Raw genomic sequence first — 23,840 nt, forward strand, 5'->3', positions numbered from 1 at the left:
ACCGCGGGCACGCGCACGGCCCGGGACCCAGCAACCGCGGGCACGCGCACGGCCCGGGACCCAGCAACCAGGTGAAACCACTGCCCGGCCGCCCAAACCGTCGACGCTCTGCCGGCCGTGGGTGCGAATGAACTGCCTGCTACCCCCATGGGGCTTGACTCAAGTCATTGCAGTAATGCGGCCAGGTAAACGGTGGCACAGCGGTCGAGGCGCTGCCTCACAGCGCCAGAGACACGGCTTCGATCCTGACCCCGGGTGCTGTCTGCACGAAGTTTGTATCAAAGATGTTCGAGCTCCGGGTTTCCTCCCACACTCCAAAGACGTACATGCTTGTAGGTCAATTGGCTCCATGGTATGACTAGGTCTATGGTATGGTGGGTCTATACTCTATCTATGGTATGGTCTATGGTCATAGGTGGTTCATTGTCCCTAGGTATAGCAATGTTACAACATTTTGAGGTTTAAAAAATCAAGTTTGCAATTTATCCCAGCTGATAAAGCATAAAAAGAAGTTTAATTTAACACCTAATTCACTTTCATATCTTCAGTATTAAAAAGCTTATGGCCATTTTCATACTCGGAAATTAGCATCTTGTTCCCTATAGGAGGTCACTGGGTCATAGGGCTTGACGCACGGAGCCGCTCAATCCATCTGGAGGACATCCGTAACTTCCAGTATATGTTATTAATGCAGGAAACGCGTACTTTCCTACCTGTTAAAAACCGCCAAAATGGAGAATTTTTGCTCTGAAAAATATTGTGGAAGTCGGGGTAAGTGTGAGAGACATGTGCCCAACTTCATAATTCCAAAAATGAAGCGAAATGTAGGTAAATAGAAGCGAGAGCTGAAGGGACAACAGCAGCTAAAGTGCTTGGTAAACATTGGCTGTGCAGATATCGGAATTGAAAATATTGGGAATTATCTCGTTTGATCACTGCATTTCATCAACAGTAAGTCAGATGCACCTTCAGCTCCCTTTTGAATTTACCTTAGTTTCTATCTTGCTTTTGGACTGTAAATTTAGGTAGCAGTGTCTCACGGTCACTCTCCAGTGACCTTTCGTGAAATCACCCTAAACACCCAGACTGCGTTGAAAATTCAAAAATGGGATATTCTCAAGATCAGAACTTTAATATTATTATATTATATGCTGTAAGTCCATAACAGATAGGTAAATAAATTACCATTTCTAGGAATGGACCAAGGCTTTATGGAGAAGTTGCTAGCTGGTACATTGGCATATCATAATCAATAGCATCATCATATTCCTCAGACTGTAACCAATAAGCAACTCTGTACACCTTGCTTTTCCTCAACTTTTCAATTTTGGCATTGTGAACCACAAGTTTTTGCTCTTCAAACCACGCATGACATGCCTATCTGCCCACTACTTTCCCCAATAAGAATGTCCTGTATCATCACATTCGGAGTAGTCCAAATTTGGATAATCTCTGCGAATGCTGTCTAAATCAGTCTCTTTTGCTGGGTATTTGGATTGACTATTTTGCATTTCTTCGTCGGAGACATCTGTTCAAAATGTAAAGGAAAAAAAACACTGAACAGCATTAACAGAAACAAGTTATTATTTGTAGTTTTAGAAAAAAGGTAGAAATGATAAAGTTAAACACTAAAACATAGTAAATACCCAACAAAAATCCATATTCATCAGTTTCATCTAATCAATTAAATTCATCTAAATTCAATAACTAGATCTAAACATCTATTCATTTCTTAAGAAAAGGATTTTTTTTTAATACTCTAAGTATCCAAATAATAAACTAATCACATTCACACAAGAATTCACTACATAACATGATTTTAAAATCTCACTGTCATGAACATATGCCAGATGGAAGGAATTTAATGTTTAATTCCCATAAATTAATCTAGAAACATCCACTCTCAATATTAACAAAATTATTATTTTTTGCACAGTACACGTGGCTAAAACTGTTGTGGATATTTAGTATAAAAATATTGTCTATGGATAGACAATTACATAGAAACATAGAAATTAGGTGTAGGAGTAGGCCATCCGGCCCTTCGAGCCTGCACCACCATTCAATATGATCATGGCTGATCATCCAACTCAGTATCCCGTACCTGCCTTCTCTCCATACCCTCTGATCCCCTTAGCCACAAGGGCCACATCTAACTCCCTCTTAAATATAGCCAATGAACTGGCCTCAACTACCCTCTGTGGCAGAGAGTTCCAGAGATTCACCACTCTCTGCGTGAAAAAAGTTATTCTCATCTCGGTTTTAAAGGATTTCCCCTTTATCCTTAAGCTGTGACCCCTTGTCCTGGACTTCCCTAACATCGGGAACAATCTTCCTGCATCTAGCCTGTCCAACCCCTTAAGAATTTTGTAAGTTTCTATAAGATCCCCTCTCAATCTTCTAAATTCTAGAGAGTATAAACCAAGTCTATCCAGTCTTTCTTCATAAGACAGTCCTGACATCCCAGGAATCAGTCTGGTGAACCGTCTCTGCACTCCCTCTATGGCAATAATGTCCTTCCTCAGATTTGGAGACCAAAACTGTACGCAATACTCCAGGTGTGGTCTCACCAAGACCCTGTACAACTGCAGTAGAACCTCTCTGCTCCTATACTCAAATCCTTTTGCAATGAAAGCTAACATACCATTTGCTTTCTTTACTGCCTGCTGCACCTGCATGCCTACCTTCAATGACTGGTGTACCATGACACCCAGGTCTCGCTGCATCTCCCCCTTTCCCAATCGGCCACCATTTAGATAATAGTCTGCTTTCCTGTTTTTGCCACCAAAATGGATAATCTCACATTTACCCACATTATACTGCATCTGCCAAACATTTGCCCACTCACCCAGCCTATCCAAGTCACCTTGCAGTCTCCTAGCATCCTCCTCACAGCTAACACTGCCCCCCAGCTTAGTGTCATCCGCAAACCTGGAGATATTGCCTTCAATTCCCTCATCCAGATCATTAATATATATTGTAAATAGCTGGGGTCCCAGTACTGAGCCTTGGGGTACCCCACTAGTCACTGCCTGCCATTGTGAAAAGGACCCGTTTACTCCTACTCTTTGCTTCCTGTTTGCAAGCCAGTTCTCTATCCACATCAATACTGAACCCCCAATGCCTTGTGCTTTAAGTTTGTATACTAATTTCTTATGTGGGACCTTGTCGAAAGCCTTCTGGAAGTCCAGATACACCACATCCACTGGTTCTCCCCTATCCACGCTACTAGTTACATCCTCGAAAAATTCTATAAGATTCGTCAGACATGATTTACCTTTCGTAAATCCATGCTGACTTTGTCCAATGATTTCACCACTTTCCAAATGTGCTGCTATCCCATCTTTAATAACTGACTCTAGCAGTTTCCCCACTACCGATGTTAGACTAACTGGTCTGTAATTCCCCATTTTCTCTCTCCCTCCCTTCTTAAAAAGTGGGGTTACGTTTGCTACCCGCCAATCTTCAGGAACTACTCCAGAATCTAAAGAGTTTTGAAAGATTATTACTAATGCATCCACTATTTCTGGAGCTACTTCCTTAAGTACTCTGGGATGCAGCCTAAATTACGCAAAATATAGATGATTTAGATGCTCTTATGACATGATTGTCCAAAAAAAGGGAGTATTTAAATCATCTTGCGAGTGGGTGTTTCTGGAATGCGATCGATTGGAACATTGCCGTTGCCGTGAATTTAAACCCCATATCGGAAGGCAAAGACACTGCCGGTTCGTATGGGGCCCAAATAACATTTTCGCAATGTAAAATTAGACTAAAGCTACCCTAAGAAGCAAGATTATCTGTGAAATAAACGACTTACCTTTTGTTTTCTTCTGATATTACGATCCGTCACGTTGTAGGCGTTGAGAGTGTTCGCAGTCGCTTTTTACTTTAATCCAAACTTTTAAATTGTCCAGTGATTTTTTAATTAAAAAAACCGGGAACGGAAGTCCGATTGATTTTTCTTCATCGACTAGCAGCCCGAGGAAATCCCTCTCCGACAAGCGATACAAGCCTGCATTTTAATTCTGCCCCTCCTCAAAGGCACCAAAGTCGCGCACGCTGCCAGTGGCAGAACTGCAGCGTCGCTGAAGGTAGGTATTGTAACATCGCTACATGGTCTATGGTATGGTAGGTTTATACTCTATCTGTGGTCGTAGGTAGTTCATTGTCTCTAGGATAGTGTCGTGTGCAGGGATCGCTGGTCTGAGTGAGTCCTGTTTTCATGCTGCATCTCTAAACGAAACTAAATTAAATAGGTTGATTAGTACAGGTGTCAGGGGTTGAATTGCGAAGTAGACTTGATGAGGCGAACAGCCTAATTCTGCTCTCAGAACTCAAAATTACTTTTAAACGTTTCCTTCGCTCCAACTCGTCCATCATGCCCATCTAAACAGGTCCCACTTGTCCATATTTGGTGCATAATTTCCGGATAACACAAAGCTGGGTGGCAGTGTGAGCTGCGAGGAGGATGCTATGATGCTGCAGGGTGACTTGGGTGAGTGGGCAGATGCAGTATAATGTGGGTAAATTGAGGTTATCCACTTTGGTGGCAAGAACAGGAAGTCAGATTATTACCTGAATGGTGTCAGATTAGGAAAAGGGGAGGCGCAATGAAACCTGGGTGTGTTTGTACATCAGTCACTGAAAGTAAGCATGCAGGCAGTAAAGAAAGCTTCATTGCGAGCAGATTGAGCTTAAGAGCAAGGAGGTCCTACTGCAGCCGTACAGGACCCTGCTGAGACCGCTTCTGAAGTATTGTGTGCATTTTTGGTCTCCTAATTTGTGGAATGACATTATTGCTATTGTGGGAGTGCATCGTAGGTTCGCCAGGTTTATTTCCGGGATGGCGGGACTGACATATGATGAAAGAATGGGTCGATTGGGCTTGTAGTCGCTGGAATTTAGAAGGATGAGAGGGGATCTTATAGAAACATATAAAATTCTTAAAGGATTGGACAAGCTAGTTGCAGGAAAAATGTTTCCCATGTTGTGGTGGGGTGGGGTGGGGGTGGGGGGTCAAGAACCAGGAGTCACAGTTTAAGATTAAGGGGTAGGCCATTTAGGACTGAGATGAGTAGAATCTTTTTTCTTTTGAGATGAGAGAATCTTTTGAGATGAGTAAAATCTTTTTTACCCAGAGAGTCAAGAGTCAAGTCAAGAGTCAATTTAATTGTCATTCGGACCCCTGGAGGTCCAAACGAAATGCCGTTTCTGCAGCCATACATCACACACAAATAGACCCCAGACACAACATAATTACATTTAACATAAACATCCATCACATAACTGTGATGGAAGGCCAAAAAAACAAAATTATCTCTCCACTGCACTCCCCCCCCCCCCCCGATGTCAGAGTCAAAGTCAAAGCCCCCGGCTGGCGATGGCGACTGTCCCGCGGCCATTGAAGCCACGCCGGGTGGTGCGAGGTCGCACACCGGGTCTTGGTGTTGGAGCCCCTGGTGTGCGCTCGCAAAGTCCCGCGGCCGTTCCAGCCGCGCGGGGCAGTGGTGTCAGGCCCCGCTCCAGGAGCTCTTCGACCCCGCAACTCGTGCGGGAGAAGTCGCCGCTGCAGGAGCCCCGAAAAGCGGTCTCCTTCCAGGGAGCCGCGGGCTCCCGGTGCCGCCGTCCGTAGACCCGCAGCAGCAGCCTCCGACTCAGCAGCAGCAGCGGCATCGGCAGCAGCAGCAGCGGCAGCAGCAGCGCCGCTCCACCCGCTCCAGTCTCGGCCAGCTCCGCGACGGCAACGGTGAGTCGGCACCAGAGTCCCCGGCTTCTTCCCGTTGGAGGCCGCTCCTCGTTGCGGCCTCAACGACACCTGAGACCCGACGAGAAAAGGTCGGGTCTCAGTGCAGGGAGAGATTCAAAAGTTTCCCCCCCCCCCCTCCCACCCCACCCCCATCCCCCCACACACACACCCCAACATAAAATAACAAAAACTACATAAAAACACAGACAAAAAATAATAAAAACGCGGACAGGCTGCAGAGGCCACTGCTGGCCAGAGCCGCGCCGCCTACCGGAAAAAGTTGTGAATCTGTGGAATTCTCTGCCCAGAGAAGGCAGTGGAGACCAATTCACTGGATGTTTTCAAGAAAGAGCTAGATTTAACTCTTGGTGAAAAGCAAATAAGGGATATGGAGAATAAGCAGGAAAGTGGTACTGATTTTCAATGATCAGCCATGATCATGTTGAAAGGTGGTGAAGGCTCAAAGGGCCAAATGGCCTACTCCTGCAACTGTTTTTCTGTGTTTCTATCTATGCATCTGACCAAGTGATGAGTTTCTGACCACAGGAAAGTTGCAAAAGGTATCTTTTAAATGTTATTGTACCTGCCTCAACGGAACATCGAGGGGCAGTCGAGACTGCGTCTCCCAGTGGAGACACCCCTCAAACAAGCGAAGGGTTAACCCCAGGGTCCAGAAAGGATTTTGCTGTGGGGCAACAGGTCTCAGCACCAGAAACCCAGGTTTGATTATGACATCAACTCCTGTATGTGTGGAGTTTGCACGTTCTCAGTTCAGTTCAGCTTATTGTCAAGTGTACCGAGGTACAGTGAAAAGCCTTTGTTGCGTGCTAACCAGTCAGTGGAAAGACAATACATGATTACAATCAATCCATTTACAGTGTATAGATACATGATAAGGGAATAACATTTAGTGCAAGGAAAAGCCAGCAAAGTCTGATCAAGGATAGTCCGAGGGTCACGAAACATAGAAAATAGGTGCAGAAGTAGGCCATTCAGCCCTTCGAGCCAGCACCGTCATTCAATGTGATCATGGCTGATCATCCACAATCAGTACCCCATTCCTGCTCCTCACATATCCCTTGATTCCGCTAGCCCAAAGAGCTCTATTTAACTCTCTTTTGAATGCATCCAGTGAATCGGCCTCCACTGCCTTCTGAGGTAGAGAATTCCACAAAGTCACAACTCTCTGGGTGAAAACGTTTTTCTTCACCTCAGTTCTAAATGGCCTACCCCTTACTCTTAAACTGTGGCCCCTGTTCTCGACTCCCCCAACATCGGGAACATGTTGATTAAGAAGGACTTCAGATGCTGGAAAATTGAAGGTAGACAAAAGTGCTGGAGAAACTCAGCGATCTATGGAGCGAAGGAAATAGGCAAAGTTTCGGGCCGAAACCTTTCTTCAGACTGATGTAGGGTGGGGAAAAGAAAGGAGAAAGGAGGAGGAGGAGCCCGAGCCCGAGGGCTCGGAGAGCTGAGAAGGGGAGGTGACAGCAACAGCTACTGGAAATTGGAGCAGGCAATGTTTATGCTGCTAGGGTGCGAACTGTTTATGAGGTGCTGCTCCTCCAATTTCCAGTGGTTCAAGGGTTCAAGTCACTGCCTGCCATTCTGAAAGGGTTCTGTTAATTCCTACTCTTTGTTTCCTGTCCGCCAACCAATTTTCTATCCATGTCAATACCCTCCCCCCAATACCATGTGCTTTCTGAAAGTCCAGATACTACATCCACTGGCTTTCCCTTATCCTTTTAACTTGTTACAGGGCTGCCAACTCTCACGCTTTGAGCGTGAGAATCACGCCCTCAAGCAAACTATCACGCCCTCACGTTGATCAGAAATTTCTCACGCTCTGTGGTGAGAAATTCTGTGATCAATGAAAATTTCAAAATTCGGATAAACTGCATGGTCCGCGGGTGTTGGAGAGCCGGGACTGGGGGAGGGATGAATGCAGAACCAGTGGTGGGAACAGATGCGGGGAGCCGGGCTGCGAGTGTTTGCAGGACTGTCGAGTGTTTGCGGGGCTGGCGAGACGCTCGCTGCAGCTCTGGCCATGGAGCACTCCGGACAGTGCAAGTCCTGGGCCGTCGGAGGCATCGGAAGCGCTGCACCGCTGCCGTGAGAGTCTCTGTGCCGAAGGGACAGACTCAAAGGGAGGGAGAGAGAGAGAGAGGGGGGAAGGAGACAGTGGGGGGAGAGAGAGAGGGGAGAGACAGAGGGGGAGTGAATGGAAAGAGAGAAGAGAGAGGGGGAGAGAGGTTGGGGAGAGTGAGGTGGGGAGAGGGGGGGAAGAGAGAGCGAAGGGTGAGAGGGGAGAGAGGGGGGGGAGAGGATAGGAGAGAATGGGAGAGAGAGGGGTGGTAAAAGAGAAGGAGAAGAGGGAGAGAGGGGGAAAGAGAGAGAGAGATGGGGGGGGCAAAGAAAAGAGGAGATAGAGACAGGAGAAAGAGGGAGAGAGAGCAAGGGGGAGGTGGGAGGGAGAAATGGGGGAGAGAGAGGGGAGAGAGAGAGACAGGGAGAGAGAGAGAGCCACACACAGAGAGACAGAGAGAGAGGGAGAGAGAAACAGAGAGAGGGAGTGAGAGAGAGAGAGAGAGAGGGAGAGAGCGAGAGGGAGAGGGGGAAGAGAGAGGGAGAGAGAGAGAGAGGGAGAGAGAATGAGGGGAGAGAGAGAGAGAGGGGAGGGGGGGGGGGAGAGAGAGGGGGGAGATGGGGTGAGAGGAGAGACAGAGGGGAGAGGGAGGGGAGAGAGGGGGAGAGAGGGGTTGAGAGGAGGGAGTGGAGAGAGAGGGGAAGAGAGAGAGGGATGAGTTGGATGGGAGGGAGAGAGAGGGGAGAGAAAGAGAGTTGGAGAGAGAGGAGGGAGAGAGTGGGAGGAAAGAGAGGGGGACAGAGAGAGAGGGGCCTTAAAAGAGGCCACATACCATTCTTTAAATATAGGTCCTTGACTTTGCCATTCTGAAGGCACCCATTAATTGCTGTTTTATTGCGAAGACAGTGCAAGGCCAGAATCTCAGTAAGGTTAAGGAGTATTGTTATGAGAGGTATTCCTTCCCCACCATTATATGGGATGTGCGTACACAACCAGCATACATTTATTATTACGAAGGGCAAATTCAAAACTCATAAACAAAAACAGATTATTTCCCCGTCCAATCCATATGAGCCAATCCCAAAATATAAAGGAGGGTCAATAGCCCCACTGTCCTTTCTTTGTTCTCCGAACTGTTTAAAGTCAATCAGTTGAATCCAACGCAGTGATCTTCAATCTTCTTGGCGGTTGATGTTGTTGATACCACTTGGTACAGTAATGTTCAACACAGTTTTAATTCCTTGCATCCCAATGCCTTATCGGTATGTAGTCTGACAGTATGAACTTGTCATTGTGTTCAACTGGTAGTGGTCTCTGCACTTCTTGTACCTTAGAATGCAGACCTGGCATGGCATGGGTTAATTGTGTATAATAATTACTGAGGGCCTGTAGGTGAAACCTCCACGCTTGAGTCGCACCACCAGTGGGTACGTAGCCTGTGGCCACCCTCAGTTCATAGCATCCTTCCCACAGCTCGCAGTCACTCAGCACTGCGTCACCTGCAAATCTGCCAATGCCACCATCGCCATCACATTGCATTACATCAGCATACTCTGTTTCTCACAGATCTGATGGCTATCAATGTCCCAAGATAGGCGAACAATAATGCATCGCAATTATCCTAGAAAGGGATTTCTTAAAAGAAAGAAGTAATCGTTTTATCTTTTAGGCACCATACTGACAATCTTACAGGGATGAAAATGAACCCACGCATGTCTCCCTTCCACCTTTTCTGCGGTAGAGGTTGTTAGAAGGACCTGGTAATGCCCTTCCCACCGAATGTCCAGTCTCTTCCTCATCCAATTCCTGATCAATACACAAGTACCAGGTTCAATTTTAGACATAGTGGTTCTATTGTACATCTTTCAATGCCCTGGTTAACGATAAAATATAATTAGTCATTTCCATTGTCATGTGATGAAAGTGAACAGCCTTCGGAGTATTCTGGTTCCATGTTGTCCCTAGTGGATGGTCATATAGAATCTCTGCTGAATTCCTTTTATTGTCATTCAAACAAACAAAAGTTTGAACAATTTTTCGTTCCCTGCAGTCATAACAGCAAAAACAAAACACACAGTTCCACATAACTTCAAAGTGTAACACAGGTATCAAAGACTTCAAACCTGATTTGTTTTTATCGTAGCAACAAGAATTAAAAAAAAACTATTTACACCAAGGGACACCATGCATTTCAGTCTCTTAAAGGAACCCATACACATACATAAAATAATGTACAAAAGCCATTTACAAAAGCAGTTCATACTATATTTACTTCAAAGACATCTCTTTGTAATCTAATGTCCCTTTTTCTGACAAAACCCTTTTTTTTCACCAAAAACTTGGTTTCAAAAAATGTACAAGAAAGATTTTACAGGCTACTATGTTTTATTAGCTCAGGCATTGCTCTGGGAGGACTGATGTCTCAATTGTGGTTGTAAAGCCTTTAAATTCTGATAGCCTTCTTGTTGAAACGAGAAAATTAAGTCGGAAATAAAACCCGTTACAGCATTTTTCCTTCTACCATAAATCTTCACAATGATAGGCAGCAGGGTAGGATGGTCCAATTCCCTGTCGGTCAGGATCCTGGACGCTGTGATTGGACAGATTCCCCGTCACTCAAAGTCTGGCCACACCCACTGAAGTGGCGACCAATCAGACTCCCCTTTTTAAAAGTCTGGCCACACCCAATAAGGTCTCAAATTCCACAGACAAAGACCCACATTCTCATTGTTGCCTGCCGTACTGTTGCTTTGTGCCAAAAGCTATTCTAATCTGGAAGGCAGGTTTGTTTTAACTCTCAATGTTGAATTTAATACTATTGTTTTAACTCTCAATGTTGAATTTAATACTATTTGTCTTCTTCTTCTGTCTCAGTCCTTACTCCCTTCCTCTTCTTCGACTGCCTTAATCAGGAAATGCTTAATTCTGTCCAAATTTCCCCGCCAATTTCCCTTATTTTGCTATGTCAGGAAAAGGGATCCCTCCACCTTTTCTCATTTCCTAACCATGTGGTCAGCTTGTAACTTAATATTCCAAATTTCTTATTATACTTAGAATTCAAATAACACATATGTTGAAAGGGGGTTCCTCCTTCAATGTTATCCAGAATATACCCCATAGATAAATAGAGAAAAAGAGTGCGAGAAAGAGAGAAAGATGAAGCCGACTTCTCAATTCTTTAAAATAAAACAATGCCCCAAGTATTTCAACTCTTTAACTCTTTAAAATAGGTCTCAAGTGTCTCAACGAGGCAGACCCGCTAATCGAGACCCCCGTTTCTCAACTTAGCAGACTCCTTAACTCTTTAATATACGTCCCAAGTATATCAACGAGGCAGACCCGCTAATCGAGATCCCCGTTTCTCAACTTGGCAGACTTCTTACCTCTTTAAAAAACAACACCGCTTATTTCTCAACCCGATAACTCCTCGGATGTCTCAAACAGGCTGACAAGCCCTTTGTAGAGGGAGAGAGAAAGTGAGAAAAATAGAAGATAGACAGAAAGGGAAAGAGAATAAAAAACCCAATTCTTTCTTAAAAATACATACACAAAATACATACGTAAAAATACATACACAATTCACAATTGGTCTTACCTTTGTCTATCTCTAAGAACCTCAGCTGGGAACAGACCGACTTCTGATGAGGAAACAGAGATGTTTCCAGGAGTGTCTAGGAGTCGGTTACAATGGACCGATGGAGCTCATATTCCTCCCTTTCCAGTCCTGGTAACCTCTGCTCAGTCATCCAGTGGTAGTTCCAGTGAGTCCTGCGCGACCAGGCCAATGAAAAAGTTCACTTAAAAGATAGACAAAGTACAAATTCTTAAGACCATACAAAGCTTTAATTTAACATTTGATGGGTGTGGACTTAGAGACCCAGAGGCAACCCAGTTTCACGTCTGAATCTCCAGCAGCACACACAAAGAAATACCAGAACACCCAAGTTTATATACGTACAGATATAAAACCAATTGCATGATGTAATGTACAAAAACCATCATCCACCTCCAAATATGGAGTTGTTTTTCACTCTTTGCCGAAAGCCAGTCACCCCAATGGCATCCTCTGAGCCCCTACTTATCTGATTAACCTCTTCAACTTACATAAAAAAACCTTACAAGAGAGCTATTCACCTTAAGTTAAAAAAACCCTTGTCACGATGGAAGTTGTCCAAATCCCATCATGCATTACAATTGGCGTTTTACGACAGGAAAGCTTAAATATGACAACAATCAATTAATAACTAACACTTTCACAACCCTTCGAGCCAGCACTGCAATTCGTTGTGATCATGGCTGATCATCCCCACTCAATAACCTGTGCCTGCCTTCTCCCCACATCCCTTGATTCCACTAGCACCTAGAGCTCCATCTAACCCTCTCTTAAATCCATCCAGTGACTTGGCCTCCACTGCCCTCTGTGGCAAGGAATTCCACAAATTCACAACTCTGGGTGAAAATGTTTTTTCTCACCACAGTCTTAAATGGCTTCCCCTTTATTCTAAGCAATTGCCCCCTGGTTCTGGGACTCACTCAACATTGTGGAACATTTTTCCTTTTTATCTAGCTTGACCAGTATTGTGTACTTTTCTTCGGTGGCGCTGGTGCCAGCAGCCTTTTTTCTCACCACAGTCTTAAATGGCATCCCCTTTATTCTAAGAAATTGCCCCCTGGTTCTGGACTCACTCAACATTGGGAACATTTTTCCTGCATCTAGCTTGACCAGTCTTTTCATAATTTTATATAATTCTATAAGATCCCCCTCATCCTTCTAAACTCCAGTGATGACAAACCTAGTCGTTTCAATTTTTCCTCATATGACAGTCCCGCCACCCCAGGGATCAATCTCGTGAACCTACGCTGCACTGCCTCAATCACAAGGATCTCAATGCTTATTTATGTGTGTGTATGTATATATATAATCAATGGTATATGGACACACTGATCTTTTCATTATTTGTTTATGCCTACAATATTCTGTTGTTCTGAAGCAAGGCAAGAATGTCATTGTCCTATCTGGGACACATGACAATAAACTATCTTGAATCTCTTGAATTTTGAATGCAATATTTATGCTTTAAATTGGATTAGCTATGGGTAAGGTTAGTCTAAATTACATTCCACAAGTAGAACCAGGCTCTGATCACCAGGTGCAGCACATGAATGATCTTAGTGTATTCATGTATTCATCAGATTATAATCAAGCACTTGGCCCATGTAACCAACCTGGGTTTCACTACACACCTGGTACTACTCTTGACCCTGACTCCAGTTGCATACCTTCTCTCATTCCTGACCCCGAGTCCAGCCTTACACCTGGCCCCCTATTTTACCCTGATCATAGCTGCTTACCTGCTTATGTTCCCAGTGCTGAACACTCCCATTATCCCAGCTTTGACTGCTCACGTAGTACTATTCCAGACCTTGACTCTGGATGCACACTTGGCCTTGCTCCTTGCCCCTCTGCACTGACAATATATCTGGCCCGCACATAAAGCCCCATATTTGACTCCCTATTTAAGTCCACAGGTGCTATTACGTTCAAGTCCACAGGTGCTTAAATAATGCGGTAATCTTTTATGGGGCACTTCACGGACAAAATGTGCTACATCCATTGGCTTCCTTAATATCTAACATGCTAGTTACGTTGTCACAGAAGTCATCAATTGGTTGAATTTCTCATTAATAAAATTATACTCACCCAAGTATTCTGTTACCATTTCCTTCATTTTCCTAACAAACTGTCCTGAAGTCATTTTCACCCCCAATATTTTCAATAGTTTTTCTGTCTTCCTCTCAGCTACGACTTTTCCGAAATGCAAAGTCCAATAATTATATATTTAAGTAATAATATTCTATTTAATATGATAGAATATTAAGAGTACATAATATTTTCTCTGGTATTCATAACACAACAATGATAAAAAGATCTTTGTTTTGATTGCACCTACCAACATGCATACATTATTATATTACAGTTCATGTGTACTGAGATAAATTTTTGTTCCAATGCTCCCCTTTTCAATTGCTTTTCCATTGAAGTGATTGAAATCCAAGTGAAATTCAAATTGCATTAGAAAAATAAAACCTCCGGAATGGATGATATTCATTACGTGGTTAGTTGGAGTCAAGTATCAGCACAAATACTATATTAAACTTTGAATCTTCAGATGTCCAGGTTCAAGCTAAAACTAAAGACAAATAATAACCTCCTCACACATTCCCCTGCAAGTATCTCTGACACACTTTTAAAATATGCCCCTTCTTTGAATAAGCTGTTAAACATCGCATCTGAATCAGTTTCCATCTGATTACACTCTTTGAGGATGTTCATCTGCGTGTTCAATTAATAAAACAACGAGATTGGGGACATTTCTATTCAAACTGTCAAAGGAATTTGGCGGGTGGGGGGATTAGAAATAGTCAGTGAGGTAAACAAACATAATAGTTTAGTGGCAAATTACAATAGTGCTACCTACAAGGAAGTAATGGTTTTTCGGGGTTGTATGTTGTGACAGACAGCCTGACACCTTGCATGTCATTTTAATATTACACATATCCCATCCTCCTGGATATTCTGGATTAATAAATTAAGGTTTTATCAACTAATTACAAATCAGGCTAATTACAAATCAATAACATTAGCCAACTCCGAAACATGAAGCGCTGTGCATTGGGATCCAGATATCACGGACAATTGGCCTCAGTTCCCCGCTCACATCTGGCAGTGCTCTCCATCTGAACCAGGGGCCACAGGGCGTTTTTGAAAGTGGGAGGGCTGAGCGATCACTGATCACTGTCCTTGGGGGTACCCGGCGAGGGAGTGGAGCGACCGAGTGGGAGGAGGGTGTGGGAGGGCCCCGCAAACACTCGCCAATGCCGGCATCCCGTCCACATCTGCCCCTGCCGCTGCTTCTGCTTCCATCCCTCCCTCCGCCCCAGCTCTCCAACACCCATGACCAGGTTGCTCAGAACACAGCAGCACCTCATCCAAAAACCGGAGATATTGAAATATGTCTAGCCAAAAAAGTGGGCTACAGCCCCTTAATTCTTAGGAGGGGGGCTACAGCCCCCCGCAAATCCTTAAATTCCGACTGCTGCCGAGAACGGGACTTGGCCTCACTTGCTGCGCTGGGTGACACTCATTCACTGCCCAGTCCATGTCTTTCAATGTAAATTTGCATGGGGACATGCTTTGGAGGTGTGTGACAGTTCGGTCAAGTGAGAATAATGGAGAATAAGAATGCTGCTGTCATGTCAACAGACGCGCACACAAGCAGTTGATATTAATTTTGAAATTCTCATTGATCACAGAATTTCTCACGACAGAGTGTGAGAAATTCTGTGATCAGCGTGAGAATTGGGCGACCTGCGTGAGTCTCAGGCTCAATGCGTGAGAGGTGGCAGCTCTGCCTTGTCTTGTGAGCGACTTACTAGTGTGTTGGAAAACTTTTGTCATTGTGTTGTGAGTAAACTTGTTAAGTCTTAGGAATTTTGTGATCGAAATGTGAATAGCTTGAGCTATTGTTTCCATTGTAAGTAACAGTGAGGAACCAAATCAATACTGTGACTGATCCAGAATGCCCATTGCAAATAATTTGCAGTAAGTTTCCTAAGGAGGCGGAAAGATTAAATAATTTCTAAGGGGAACTTTGAATAAGAAATTAGGAAGTAAGTTGTGGCCCGAAGGAGGGGTTGGAACCCTGGAGGGCATAAGATATATTGAGAAGATTATTTGGCGAAATAGTCAAAGTGAAATTGCAAAGGAACTCATTGGGTTGTGGACACAATATTATGAAGGATTAAGAGAACCTACAGAGGCTGCAATAATGGCAAACTGGCAAGAGGCAGCTTTAAAACTTGGAATAGAATTAAAAGATGATGATGGGAATAAAAAGCTCTGGATACCTTGAAAAAGGAATGTGGATGTGCTTATAAAGACATAGGGGATGGGAGACTACGAGGACTCCTGATGGAAAAGTGGCACTTGTAGAATTAGAGTTGAGGGACTCATTGGTTGGCTTTGGTTTGGAAGGGGGTAAGTAAGTAAGTAAGTAAGTAAGTAAGTAAGTAAATTTTATTTATATAGCACGTTTAAATCAACTTGCATTGAAACCAAAGTGCTTTACATAAAATAAATAATTAGGTTTCCGTACATCCATAGAAAATTTAAAAAAAAAAGAAAAATGACCCAACACATTATAGAATTCAACATGAGCGTCCCCCCACAACAGAATCAAAAATTTCCACTGTGGGGAAAGGCATCAGAAAGTTTCAGTCCTCTTCCTCTGTGAATCACCCGAGGTCGGGGCCTATTTGTGGCCTCTGCAGCCAGTCCGATGTTTTCAGACCCTCTAGCGGGGAAGATGGAACTCCGGCATCGGGTGAACACTACTCAGTGGCTTGGAATGTCTGGAGCGGCCACTTCCTCCCCGGAGACCGCGGCACCCGTAGTCCTCGGGCCGCGCTGGTTGGAGCTCCGACTCTGGCGATCTCGGATCCCAGGCTCCGCGGTGTTTTAAACGCAGCGCCGCCCACGGCTGGACGCTCCTCAGCCACAGCTTCTCGGATGTTGGTGTCGCCGGTCACAGCACTCCGGAGCTTACCGCACGGCGACCCGGTAAGGCATCGCCCGCGCCATGATGGTGTCTCAGCACTGTGCCGCCGCCAAAGCTGTAGTCCCGGACAATCCCGACAGAAAAAGCCTCTCCAGTCCGATGATAGGCCACGAGGAAGGGCGAACAAGCAGCTCGGAGGGAAGCCGCCTCTCCGACCAGGTAGGGATTAGGAAATAAAGTTTCCCCCTTCCCCTCCTCCCCACACAAAAGACCTCCAACTAACATTTTGTTTTTTTTAACAGGACTAAAAGCAAAAATAAAAAAGGGTGAAAGGAAGGACTGCAGGCAGAGCAGCCATAAACAACGCCGCCCCACTCCTGCAGTCCCCCATCTTGACGAGAAATATATGGAAAATTGGGAGAGTATCCGTATTAGGAGAAGTTTGCAGCCTCCACCTTATGCCCCTTGTGCCCCTATATGTCATCCCCACCTCCAGCACCTTATATGCCTCACAGACCTCCTGTGCCTGCAGCACCACCCACACCCCCTGCTGATAGTGATCCTGTAGTATCACCTACTTCCCAGACAGCAGCACCAGCAGCAGAGTTCCTTGACCCCGTGCAATTAGGTATCACTGGAAAGATATTAGAAAGCAATGTTAATCCTGGCCAAATTGGAGCAGCCAGGACATTAAAATTGAGTAAAGGCTTCTGTGCTGCTAGGCCATCTTGGTCAAGTTAAATGTGCTTTTGCAGAACTGGGACAAGCTGCTGAATGGTGCCAGTTTATCTGTGGCCTAGTTAAGAGCTGCAGGGAAAGAATGGGACATCAGCAGATTCTTACAATAAAATGTAAATTGCATGGAACTGATTGGGTCAATGCAAACCAGATATACATAATGTAAATTATTTTGCAAAGCCTTATTTGGACAGTTGTTGATTGGTTAAGATGTTGAGCTTTGTCTGGGTTGTTTGAATCCAAGGGCACATGTTGCTTGTTTGCTTCCTTCTAGAAGCTCCTTTTGAATACTATGTATTAGTTACTGTGTTATTGGGTTAGGCAACTATCATGTACTGTGTTAATCGATATGTGTTATTGAACTGTATAGAGACCATCCCCATGTGGTTCGGCCCCTCAAGATTCGGGGACCTGTAAAAGGTAGCTCCCAAGAGGTCCGATGTCGATCTTCTGGAAGAACGCTTGGGACTGTGTGACCTTTTGGAGTGTCTCTGCTTGCACGAGGCTAGAAGGGCTTGGCCAAGCAGATACAAGGATCGATCCCGCGGTGGTTAGGTATAGTAGAGGGGAACTGTTGTTGTGTTATCCAAAATAAAGTTTAGTTGTTCAAGTGCTTGATTCAGTATTTTATTGACTGAAACTAGACTGGGGGGAGCTATTTACAGCAAGAGAACCAGCCCCAAATTAAGGCAAAAACTGAATACGTAACTAAAAAGGAAGTGCTAAGATCTAATTTAGACTTATGGAATAGTCCTCAGACAAGAGCAAGGAATGATGCGCCAGAATGGGCAAGGGTGCCAGAACCGGATTATCCAGGTTACCTTGATGAACCAATTTCCCCAAGACACTGGAGAGGGAATATAGTATTGGGACCAGGCCAATGTTATACCTGTGGCGGATAAGGTCACTGGAGTAAGGAGTGCCCTACGCGAAAACAACGGGAGGACGGGGCCAACAGAGAGAGCAGAGAGGGAACTGGAAAGGAAATCAGGGACAGAGAAGACAAACCCCCTTCTCTCAAAATAATCCATTCTCACATTCCTGATTAGCTAACTTGGTGGCGAACAGATGTAAATCTGATGAAGAACCTGTACTATCATTGCGAGTAGAAGGAAGGATATACACCTTTTTAGTAGATCCAGGGGCATCCATGTAATCTCTTCAATCAATTTATAACCTTCCCAAGTCTAGTCAAGTTCAGAGCCTGTCCAGATTTCAGGGACAAGTTTCCCTGTACCCCATCTCTAAGCCAGTCGAAGTGGTGTATCAAAGCAAGGCAATAAAACATAGATTCGTAATAACAAATGGATTGGATTGCAATTTAATGGCTAGAGATTTGCTCTGTGCATTTCAATTGAAAATTGAATGCAGCGACTGTGGAATAATGGGCTCCTGAAAGGCAGTGCCGTACATCAGTGACACCCAAATGGTGGTCCTTAGACTTAGAAGATGAGTATCTGCTTCATATCACATTGGCCTATGATAGAAGTGGCAAAAATAAAGAATTAGAAACCTTTTTCAGACCTCAAGAAGGAACAAAATGGAATGTGGATATTTTGTCACTGGTAACAGAACAAGAAGGAACTGCAGAGTACATTAAGATACCCCTAGATTTATGGAAACGAGCTTCAGAGATTGCTCCACACATAACAAGGAAGGTAAATTTTCCAGCAAGTGTGAAGGACGGGAGCGATGTTAAGAAAGCAATTGTTCTGACAGATCTGAATATATATGAAGAACAGAGCTTGTCTAAACAATGTACTGTTGAGTTTTACCAGACCCCGAGGACAGTTGTTGCCCAGCTACGCCAGCATCTGGGGAGTGTGGTATGTGAGTATGTGGACCCGTAAGTGTGGGCAGAAGACGCAACTCGGGTAGGATGTGTTCGCATTGATCCCACCCAGGTAGCTCTCCAGAACGGGGTAACACTGCCTTCGATACAACAGTACCCATTGAAACAACAGGCAATTCTGAGTCTAGACAAGCTGATTCGGGGATTGCTGGAACAAGACATTCTATTAGCAAAGTGCCATTCTATTTGCAATACACCAATCCTAGCAGTGCCCAAGGCAGGGAAAGAGGGCCAGTACAGACTGGTTCAGGACTTAAGATCTGTCAACGCAATAGTAGAACCGCTCCATGCCTTGGTTCCGAACGTGGTTCATATTTTAGCTTTGATTCCATCGGAAGCAAAGATTTTTCTCAATTGTAGACCTGCAGCATGCCTTCTTCTCATTACCTCTGCACCGAAACAGCCAGTACGTATTTGCCGTTACTTACAAGGGACAACAATATACGTTAACAAGACTACCCCAGGGATTTATTAATTCACCAACCTTGTTTTCTCGTTGTCAGTTAAGCCCCTGTCCCACTTTCACAACCTAATTCACGACCTGTGCCGAGTTTGCCCTTGACTCATATTCTCGCAGCATGGTTGCCACAAGGTCGTATGAGGTTGTAGGTAGGTCCTAGTAGGTCGTGATGCTAGTTGTAGGTACTCTTGGCATCAAGTAGGTCGCGGCGCTTTTTCTAGCCTGATAAAAAATGCCCACGAGTAAAAAAAAGGTCGACATGGAAAAAATCGATACTTTTTACTCGTAGGTAGGTCGTAGTAGGTCGTGATGCTAGTTGTAGGTGGTCGGAGGCAGTCGAAGGTAATAGCTCCAGGGTGAAAGAAAGGTCAGTAGAAAGAAAGGTAATTTAAACAGCAGAACGTCACCTCTGTCACTCCAAGGCATGTTCATTCATAGCTGGAGAGTTTTTTGGAGAGGAGACTTGTGAAAGAGATGGCACCAAAAAGGCAGCAGCGCAGGGGGAGGGCACAACCCTAAAAAAAAAACAGCCATGCAGGTGTTGCCCACCCAAAAGGAGGAGTGGCAGGAGGTGATGCCATAGGAGGTGATAGTGCAGGAGGAGGTAGCCCTGCATGAGAGACCCCTGGAGGAGGAGACCAGGGTGGTAGTAATATGTCCCCACCACCATCCCATCCTTCACTGCCTCATTTGAAGGCAGCAAAGCAGCCCTTTCTCCTGTGTCTGACACAGCATCAGAGGCAGATGCCCCATTGGTGGCGAGGGAGGGCTGGAGGAAGGTTATGCCCTACACCAGGCAGCAGGAGGGGGACCTTGAGGAATGGTTCCAGCAGAATGCCATCCTGTACGAAAAGGAAAATGAGGCGTACATGGACAGGGACAAGAATGGCATGCTTGCCATCCACTGCCCCACATGTGCTTAAAGTTCCATCTTTTATCAAAGCCCAGCGCCACTCTCTTCCAGTCATCTGGTGTACTGGGACAGTCCATCACATCATCTCCATTCATCCATTGAGACCTTTTCTTGTGCTTCCTCTTCACCCTTGCTCTTCCATTACTGCCTTTCTTTAATCGTTTCATCAAGACCATTCCACAAAACCACCCCACAAATGGAAATACACATACTTTTTAAATTGCTGTTTCAAGTTTAGTTTCCCTCTAAAGTTATAACCCCCCTCTGTCTTTGAACAGTTTTTGTATGTTTACAGGTAGCAGTTTATATTTTGCTTTATAAATTATTTGTGCAGTCTTAAATTCTACCAGATCCTTAATCTTTAAGGTGTGTAATTTTAAATACAGTATATTGGTGTGTTCATGATATCCTACATTGTTTACTATACGAATAGCTCTTTTTTGTAGTGTGCTTAGTGATTGTAAGGTGGTTTTGTAGGTGTTGCCCCATACCTCCACACAGTAATTTAAATACGGTAACACAAGCTGTACAGAATATACAGTGCTGTCTCATTCAAAACATGCCTTGCTTTCCCCATCACTCCAATACTCCGTGCTACTTTTGCTCTCACATGTTTTATATGGGGTTTCCAGCAGATTTTGTAATCAAGAATCACACCCAGAAATTTATTTCCATACACTCTTCCTATTTCAACATTATTTATCATTACTTTTACCAGACTAGGGGGTGATAAGAGAAGGATCGGAATTACACAGGAAGCTCTCGTTTTCCCGGATGGTTCTGAGATCATCCAGCTGCTACTCCAGAACCCTAACACAGTCTTTCAGGAGCTGCACCTGGAACACAATGTGTAGTTGTCATAGGCACCAGCAGTGTCCCTGACTTCCTACATCCTGCAAGAGTCACAGTGCAACAGCTTGCTTGCCATTATTTCAGTCGCCAAAGAGGTAGATAGTAGTTCAGTACGTCACTATCTGATGTAGTATTTACAGGACACTATGTTCCTGGACCTGCATTATTTCATTACTTAATTCCAAGAAATGTCCCGATACGTTACACTGAAGAGCTCTCCCTGAGTTGTATTGTGGATTTTGTTCATCGAGAGGCACTGTGTAAAGTGAACCACACACCAATTAAAAACAAACACAGTGTACTGAGCCTGGCATTTTACATCCTTACTTAAGCCATTCACTCCATCCATTGGGAGAATCAATCCACAACAAAGGAACACGCTCCTCAAATTTGGCTGCACATTGAAATTTCAATCTGCGGTATCCCATGTTTCTAACCAATTGGCCTATAATCGAGCCAACATTAGTGAAGTGCTACGTCTAACATGTGTGCATTATTGTCCTCACACTTCTCTCAATTTGTATTGCCATATTGGTGTTTTTCACCTCTGTAATCTTACCACATGAGAGGAGATAATCTACAAAAGCATTAGAAAACGATTCAACCCTCCAGATGCAAGATTACCCAAACCACAGTGGTCAGTTCAGTTCAGTTTTTTATTTGTCATATGTAGGTTAACACAGGGTCAACAGTACAATGAAATGTGTTTGACAAGACAACGGGTCACCTCAGCAATGATATTACAAGGGTAAAATTAAGGTAAAACAAAAAGCCACAGTATACAGAAGCCATTATCAACTTTCATTGAGGCATATGTGAGTAAGACCTTACACTTAACATCGAGAAGACAAAGGTCCTCAGTCCCCATTACACTGAAATCTCCTCTTCCAATACTGGTTCAGAGCAAGATTCTGGAAAATATGGAACCACTTCCCATATTTCAGAAACCAGCTTTCGACAAAGGCAGATATCTATATGAAACATCACCATTGCCTTCATTGGATTACGGCAGCTGCTGGATATCGAGGGGAAGGATATTTAAAGATTAGACCTCAAGCAGTGTATAAACTCCCAGTCCTTAGAGCTGACAGAAATCTCCTAAACATCTCAATGTTGCCACCTATCATTTCCCAACCCCCTCCCCCCGAATTGTCAAATTCAGTTTTATTTCCCCATTTAAAACTTGATTTTTTGTAATTGATTGAAACCCTGCAACACACTTCCCTATTTTCTGTTGCAGTCGAGATTAGGTAAATTCTTCCTTCTGTAGTTTGTTCTGCAAAATAACAAATGTCTCAATGTGTTCTGTTGCAAGCTTTATTATTGCTATTTTGCACCCAAGTAAAACTGATGTAGTTTTATCAGGTCAGAGCTTCATTTTTATGTACGGTGGAACTGCTCCAGGTTTGCCCACCTTCAATCCTTATTCAACCACAGTTCATCTCCTGGACTAAAGTTTCTGGTAAGTGATGCCTTTGACAAATTATTTTGCCTAAGGAATGCAAGTCTGCATTTATTTAAGAATTGGATAATTACCGAAATTCAGCCCTCCTGCAGTGACCTGACGGATGAAATTGCCAACTTGGCTCTGCAACAACAGTGTCTGTTCCTTTTGCCTGCTCTCATATAGGGGGGTTGCACACAATGGTCATCGGGTCAAAGGGGTGATGCACGGAGCAGCTCAATCCTTCTGGAGAAGGCAGCCTCCCGCATACAAAGTTAACGCACGAAACGCGTACTTTTTTACTTGTTAAAAAACGCAAAAATTGTCACTTTTTGCGCTGTAAATAATTGTGGAGGGTGACTGAGCGCTCTGAACCAAATGCTATAGTATATTTGTTCTGAACCCGAGCACCAAGGTGTAAGCGGCTGAAAGAGTGCATCCCTCGGGACAACCCCTATTCCCCCCCCCCCCCCCCCCCCCCCATTGCTATTTCTAGTATAGTACATCTTTGTGAGATGTTTTACATTCAGGATATTTAAGAGTTTAGTATGAAACTTTGAACCAAAATTTCAAATAAGAAAGACTACAACTTTCCACATGTTCTCAAACTGGAATCTTTTTGATAGCTGCCAAGAGGAATCAGCAAAGTTCCAAGACTTTCCATTTTTTCCACAGATGTTGCCTGACCCACTGAGTTCCTCCAGCACTTCGTTTTGCTCAATATTCCAACATCTACAGTTTCATGTGTCTCTAAGGCTGTCTCCTGGGTGAACCATAGGTGCAGAGCTTTGCCAAACCCAAGTAACAGTCACATTTTATGTTGAATTAGAGCACAAAGCAAGAGTAGAACCCGAATGGAAATAAGCCAGCATTTATTCTTGATTTTGCTACTTGTGATCTTACATTTATACAACGAAGATGGGGTATTTAAAATAAAATATGCATCTAATTCAGCAGGAATGGCTTCCAGTTAGAGAGCTTGAGGTACTTTCGATCCATCTTCACTAAGGAGGACACAAACAATCTTCCTGATGTACTAGTGGCCAGAGGATCTGGGGTGGCGGAGGAACTGAAGTTAATGAATCCACATTAAGCAGGAAATGATGTTGGGCAGACTGATGGGACTGAAGGCTGATAAATCCCCAGGGCCTGATAGTCTGCATCCCAGGGCACTTAAGGAAGTGGCTC

At 44.3% G+C, this 23,840-nt stretch overlaps 2 long non-coding RNA genes across 4 annotated transcripts; one reads left to right on the forward strand and one right to left on the reverse strand.

The window, feature by feature from the left end:
• Positions 1–25: 25 nt before the first annotated feature.
• On the reverse strand, positions 26–12,355 carry LOC129695302 (uncharacterized). Its single transcript, XR_008723140.1, has 4 exons — positions 11,431–12,355; positions 8,668–9,879; positions 3,821–4,246; positions 26–1,528 (listed from the first exon to the last, which is right to left on the reverse strand). It is a non-coding gene; the product is annotated as an uncharacterized LOC129695302 (long non-coding RNA).
• Positions 10,438–23,730, forward strand: LOC129695301 (uncharacterized). Of its 3 annotated transcripts, XR_008723137.1 has the most exons (4): positions 10,438–10,618; positions 17,502–17,686; positions 22,574–22,670; positions 23,607–23,730. It is a non-coding gene; the product is annotated as an uncharacterized LOC129695301 (long non-coding RNA). The 3 variants fall into 3 exon arrangements; XR_008723138.1 differs by lacking the exon at positions 17,502–17,686 and having other exon boundaries at positions 10,442–10,618; positions 22,565–22,670; XR_008723139.1 differs by lacking the exon at positions 17,502–17,686 and having other exon boundaries at positions 10,446–10,618.
• The last annotated feature ends 110 nt before the right edge of the window (positions 23,731–23,840 follow it).

The sequence above is a fragment of the Leucoraja erinacea genome, chromosome 3 (genome assembly GCF_028641065.1).
Source record: "Leucoraja erinacea ecotype New England chromosome 3, Leri_hhj_1, whole genome shotgun sequence".
Lineage (NCBI taxonomy): Eukaryota > Metazoa > Chordata > Chondrichthyes > Rajiformes > Rajidae > Leucoraja > Leucoraja erinaceus.